The sequence below is a fragment of the Canis lupus genome, chromosome 1, assembly GCF_003254725.2.
Source record: "Canis lupus dingo isolate Sandy chromosome 1, ASM325472v2, whole genome shotgun sequence".
Taxonomy (NCBI): Eukaryota; Metazoa; Chordata; class Mammalia; order Carnivora; family Canidae; genus Canis; species Canis lupus.
In genome coordinates, this window is record NC_064243.1 from 114103033 (window position 1) to 114110000 (window position 6968).

Consider the following 6968-nt stretch of genomic DNA (forward strand, 5'->3'; position numbering starts at 1 on the left):
TCATCTGCTTTTTCCTATGACCAGAGATTGGCAATGATCCAGGTATTGTTTGAGTAAGGACAATGACAAGTGAGCCCCAAACTGACTTGTGATGGGCACACATGTATGAGAAAGAAATTGTGAGAAAGAAATAAACCTTTGCAGATGTCAGCCCCTTGAGGGCTTGAGGGCTACTTGTTACTGCAGCAAAACACAGCCTATCTTAACTGACAGGTTCATTGTCACCAATCCACTGGGAGGCTAAAAAGAGTAAATGAGGACATGTGTATAAAGCCTTTGACAGAAAATCTAGCACATAGTAAGGGCTCAAAAAGTGGGGGGTATTATTGGTGCCACTTTTATTATTATTATTTTATTATTATTATTTTATTATTGCTACTGTCATTATTTTTAACTAGTGTAATGACGCTAGTTAATCTAATCCATCCCTTGCCTTCTGGAAGTCCTTTCCCCCTGCTTCCCATAGTCACTTAAAAAAAGACATATAACTGGCATATGACATTATATTAGTTTCAAGTATACAACATAATTATTCAATATTGGTGTGTATTGTGAAATGATCACCAAATAAGTCTAGTTAGCATCCATCACCATACATGGCTTCAAATTTTTTTTCTTGTGATGAGAATTTTTAAGATCTACTATTTTAACAATTTTCATTTTTTAAAAAAAGGTTTCATTTATTTATTCATGAGAGACACAGAGAGGCAGAGACATAGGCAGAGGGAGAAGCAGGCTCCCTGTGGGGAGCCTGATGTGAGACTCGATCCCCAGACCCTGGAATCATGCCCTGAGCTAAAGGCAGACACTCAACCCCTGAGCTACCCAGGCATCCCTATTTTGGAAATTTTCAAATATGTAATACAGATTATTGCAGTCATTATGCTGTAATCATAATCTCATGACATTTATTCTATAACTAGAAGTTAGTACCTTTTGATCCTTTTCACCCATTTTGCTCACATTCTACTCCTGCCCCTGGCAATCACCATTCTGTTCTCTATTTCTATGAATTTGGTTTTGTTTGTTTGTTATTTTTATACTCTACACATAAGCGAGATCATACACTATTTGTCTTTTTCTTAGTTCACTTAGCATGATGCTCTCAAGGCAAGCGGCAAGATTTCCCTTTTTTATGGGCAAATAACATTCCATTGTGTATAGATACCACATTTCCTTATTCATTCATCCATTGATGGACACTTAGGGAGCTTCCATGTCTTGGCTATTGTAAATAGTGCTGCCATGAACAAGGGGATGCAGATCTCTTTTTGAATTAGTGTTTTGTTTGCTTCAGGTAAATACCCAGAAGTGGAAGTGCTGGATCTATAATCACTTTGATTCCCTGGAAGACCTTAGCCAACGCCCAATTTCTCAGGGGATCTCCTGCTCCAGTTACATTTCCTAGGGAACATGAGAAGTTTAGGGCAAGGTCACTATATTCATTTCCTATGGCTGGTGTAACTAATTACCACAAACTTAGTGGCTTGCCACAACATGATGTACTCTCCTATAGTTCTTGAGGCCAGAAGGTGAAAACGAGATTTCAAAGACTAAAATCAAGTTGTCTATAGGGCTGATTCCTCAGGGAGGATCCAGGGAAAAATTCATTTCCTTGCTTCTTTAAACTTCTGGTGGCTGTCTTCATTCCTGGGCTTGTGGCCCCTTCTTCATTTTCAAAGCACATTGCCCCAATCTGTGCTTCGGTCATCACATCTTCTCCATAGTCAAGTCTCCCTTGGCCTCCCTCGTACAAGGACATGTGTTTCCAGTTAGGGTTCACCAAGATAATCCAGGATAATCTTCCCTACCTGAAGATCCTTAAGGCGATCACATCTGCTAGGTCCCTTCTGCCAAATAAGTCACATTCACAACTTCCAGGATTAGTACCTGAATATCTTTGGATATCATTGATCAGTTTACCGCAGCCAGCCTTCTCTCTGCCATATTCAGGTTGTGGATAGTCAGGACTCGATTTTTTCTTCTCTTGGAGATCTGTATCCTATCTGACTCTGCCATCCCTTGAGCTGCCTCTTACCCAAGCTTTGTGACAATGTCTCCATATCTGTTCTTTCTTTGGTAACAGGAAATATGATTCGTCATCAGGCAAATGACTAACCTGAGTTGGGACTCAGCTTCTTGTGTCATTATGTGCCCACTTGCAGGTAAGTTCTGACAGCAGGATATAGACAGTAGTATTATGTGGTACTTCTGGGTGAGGCATTCCTTCTTTCTTCCTCCCTACCTGCCATTCTCTGCCTGTTGTCTGGGATATGGATGTGAAGGATGGAGCTCAAGCAATCATCTTGGACCATGAAGAGAAAGCCATGTATTGATGATGGAGCAACGATATAGAAGGTTGGGCCCTGACGATCTGACAATGGAATCTCAGACAACTTGGGTGGGTGCCTTTCTTCATACAGGAGAAAATACTCCTCATTTATAATAAACCTCAAGGCCAATCTGTGCTAGGTAGAATAATTGTCCCCCAAAGATGTCCATGTCCTGATCTTCAGTCCCCATGAATGTTATGTTACATGGCAAGGGGGGTTAAGGCTGCAGATGGAACTAAAGCTGCTAATCAAGGCGCCTGGGTGGCTCAGTTGGTTAAGTGTTTAACTCTTGATTTCGGCTCAGGTCATGATCTCAGGGTCATGGATCAAGACCCATGTCAGGCTCTGCTATAGGCATGGAGCCTGCTTAAGATTCTCTCTCTCCCTCCGTCCTCTACTCCTGCTCTGCATGTGTTCTCTCTCTCCCTATCTAAAATCTAACAACAACAACAACAAAAAGCTGTTAACCAACTGAACTTAAAATAAGGAAATTATCCTGGGTTATTGGAGTGAGCCTGATGTAATTACAAAGATCCTTCAAAGTGAGAGAGGGGGCAAGAAGAAGGAATCCGAATCAGAGGAAGATTTGAGGATGCTATGTTGCTGGCTTTGAAGAAGGAAGGGGCCAGGAGTCAAAGAATGCAAATAGCCTCTAGAAACTAGAAAAATACAAGGAGAAGGATTGTTCTCTACAGCCTCCAGAAGGAAGGCAGCCACACTGACACCTTGATTTTAGCAGTGACACCAATTTTGGATTCCTGACCTCCAGACTTGTCAGATAACACCTGTGTTTATAAACCACTAAGTTTATAATCATTGGGTATGGCAGCAATAGAGAACCAATGCATAATTGATTCAGGCTTCTTCCCCTGAATCTTTCTCTGTCTATAAGGCCTCTGATTAATAATAATAATCAAAACCAACACCAACACTTACAGTTAACATACCGAGCACTTTCCAAGTGCCTGACACAATCTCAGCATGCTACACTCATTATCTTATGTAAGCCAAAAAACACTCCTACAAAGGAAGTGGAAAGCCTTAAGTACAAACGTGGGAAAAGAAAAAAGGCTGAAAATAAGCAAGCTTAAAACATCTCCCTCAAATGCTAGGACAAGACTGGCACACACACACACACACACACACACACACACAAAATCAAAGAAAGTAGAATGAAAGAAAGAAAAGAATCCAAAATGCACAATAAAAACTAACACTATTTATTTTTTTTTAATTTTTATTTATTTATGATAGTTACAGAGAGAGAGAGAGAGGGAGGCAGAGACACAGGCAGAGGGAGAAGCAGGCTCCATGCACCGGGAGCCCGATGTGGGATTCGATCCCGGGTCTCCGGGATCACGCCCTGGGCCAAAGGCAGGCGCCAAACCGCTGCGCCACCCAGGGATCCATCACTATTTATTATTATTAACGAAGTAAGAGCAAATTAAAAGAAAAAAATCCCAAATATGCAATAGGGAGGAATCTGCACAGGGAAACGTTGGTTATTGTCGGTAATTCGAAAAGACTAATAAAACGGTTGCAATTATATCTTAAAACTGATCAAAGGAAGGGGCAGCTGGGTGGCTCAGTGGTTGAGCATCTGCCTTTGGCTCAGGTGGTGATCCCGTGATCCCAGGATCTGAGATTGGGTCTCGCTTTGGGTTCCCCACAGGGAGCCTGCTTCTCCCTCTGCCTATGTCTCTGCCTCTCTCTGTGTCTCTCATGAATAAACCTTTAAAAATCTATTTAAACAATTTTTTAAAGCTTTTATTTATTTATTCATGACAGCAGAAAGAGAGAGTGAGAGAGAGGCACAGACACAGGCAGAGGGAGAAGCAGGCTCCATGCAGGGAGCCCGATGCGGGACTCGATCCGGAGTTTCCAGGATCACACCCCGGGGCCGAAGGTGGCTCCAAACCACTGGGCCACCTGGGATGGCCAACCTTTAAAAATCTTAAAAACAACAACAAACAAACCAAAAAAACAAAAACAAAAACAAAAACAAAAACTGATGTGGGGGGTGTAGAATGTACCAATGACAACAGAAGCAATAAAAAGGGAAGCGTAGCCATAATTAATTTTTGTGTATCATCCCCACTTCACAGGCGGGGACGCTGAAGCTTAAAGAGGTTGTTCAACGTGCCCAAGCGCCCTGGCACCTCAGCGGCACAGTCGGGATTTGAACTTGGGCTCCAGAGCGCCCAGCCTGCGCCAGGAATCTCCGCGCTCTGGCGCCACCTCGCGAGGGCTCCCGCCTCCCCACCGCCCGGCTGTTCCAGTCCCGGGAGCATCAGACTTCGCTTCCCCCACAGGCTTCCCTCTGAAATCTCACTGGGTTTTTTTTTCTTTCAATCTCAGCCGCTCCCCGGCATCTCCCTGGCCTTGCCCACCCTCCGGATTCCTGCCACCCCCTCCGGGGAGCTCGCAGGAAATGCAGAACCCAGATCCTTCCCCCAGACCTGTTGCACCTGCATCTGTATCTTAACAAGGCCCTCCTCGCCCTTAAGTGATTTGCGGGGAGTGAGGGGGCAGTAGCTGTGGCCCAGACCCCTAGGGGCCCACGGGACCCGGGGAGGTCCTGGAAACGAGGCACCTCACCTGGGGCAGGTGTATCTGAGATACCGGTCTTCAGTCCCAAGGTCAGATGATGACTGGCACTTTGTCTGTGTCAGAGAAGAGTCAAGCTCATTTGCGGCATTTGGGTTCTAGGCACTGAAAGACGAGGCTCCACCTGCCCCCCCAAGACATGTCCCTTTTTCTATTGCTAATAGAATTTTTTTTAATCAGGAAAATGGGGGCAACTGGGTGGCTCACCGCCTGCCTTTGGCTCAGGGCCTGATCCCCAGGTCCTGAGATCGAGTCCCAGTCCCGTATCAGGCTCCCTGCATGGAGCCTGCTTCTCCTTCTGCCCATGTCTCTCTCTCTGTATGTCTCTCATGAATAAATAAATAAAATATTTTTAAAAAATAAAATAAAGTCAGGAAAATGACATGAAACACATTTTACGGGAGCCGAGCAAATTGAGGTGCCAATACAGAAAATTCTAGATGCAATAAACAATCAGAGACATAGGAAACCTCAGAAGGCCAAAGCCTTGACCCAGTGGTTCTCAAACTCCAGCAGGCATTGAATCCCCAGGAGGGCATTTAAAACTCAGTTAGGAGCAGCCGGAGTGGCTCATTGGTTTAGCGCCGCCTTCAGCCCAGGGCGTGATCCTGGAGACCCAGGATGGAGTCCCACGTCGGGCTCCCTGCATGGAGCCTGCTTCTCCCTCTGCCTGTGTCTCTGCCTCTCTCATGGATAAATAAATACAATCTTAAAAAAAAAAAAACAAACTCAGATAGTTGGGCCCCACTCCTAGAGTCTGATTCACACAACTTGGGTGAGGCTGAGAATTTGCATTTCTTACAAGTCCCTGGGGATGTCGATGCCATTGATCCAGAGACCACACTTCTAGGATCACTATTTGCAAACCACACAGTTGTGGCTGCTTTGGTGGGGGGGCATGTTCTCCCTTCAGGATTATATAGAAAGAATCGCATTCAGGCCGTGTCCATGCGGAAGTGTAGTGAGTTCCCATGATCCAGTGTGAACTTAAGTACTGAGCTATTTTCCTGTATTTATGTGACAGCATTTTCATTTAAACCATGTGCCACCTAGAGTGTTGTTTATCTGCGAGTACTACCCTGATTGAGACGAATACTTTCTTTTTCTGCTAGTGGCAATTTCATGTGCAGACCGATCTCCTTTTTTATGGTCTTGTGAAAAAAAAAGTGGAATTAAGCTTGTGCGATCTGAAAAGAAGACTTTTGCTTTATTATACGAATCAAAATATATCAGCGGATATTAAAGAAACCCTGCTATTCTTCCCACTGTATTCCCAGAGGCCTTGGCAATGCCCGTTTTAACTCTTTTCACATTGTGTTCGAGTTATTGATTTACCGTCTGACTTTCTCAAGGTCTCATGGGTTCCTCAAGGGCAGGACATTCTTCCATTTTTTGAAGAAAAAAATGCAAAAAAAAAAAAAAGGAGATGTTTATTTTTCTACTATTTGCCCACTTTGTGTTAATCAACAGTAAGGAAATTGCTTCTGGACGAAGATGCCTTGTGGGTGTTCACTCTAGCGTGGCAGATTTGTGTTTGGGGTTTTGTGCTTTTGAGATTTCATGGGGTGTAGGTAGGAGGGCTGGGGGCCTCTTGGTGACTGTGAGTGCGTTTCCGTTGGGGTGGGACGGCGCACTGTCTGGGACCGTGTTTCTTTTGGACTGTGTACCAAGCATGTGTCTACACTCAGTACATGCTGTTCTCGAGGACTCACGAGTGAGACTCTGCGACCATGAGTGGGTGACCGTGTCACAGGGTGTCCCTACCCCCCTGCCCATGTATGTGTCCCTGGATTGGGGATGCTGTGTGCTCACCCTGGGTCCCTGTAGGTTCTCTCTGATGCTGGCTGTGTGCTGTGGCCCCTCGGGGTCCTGTGCTCCTGTCCCTGGGTCTTCTCCCTACCAAGGTCTCCTTGCTGTCCCATGTTTCCACAGTGTCTGACCCATGGCGCTTTTCAGCCGCACTACACTCACCTGTCTCCATCCCTGCGTCCAGGGCCACGCAGAGCTGGGAAGGTGGGGACTCTGTGT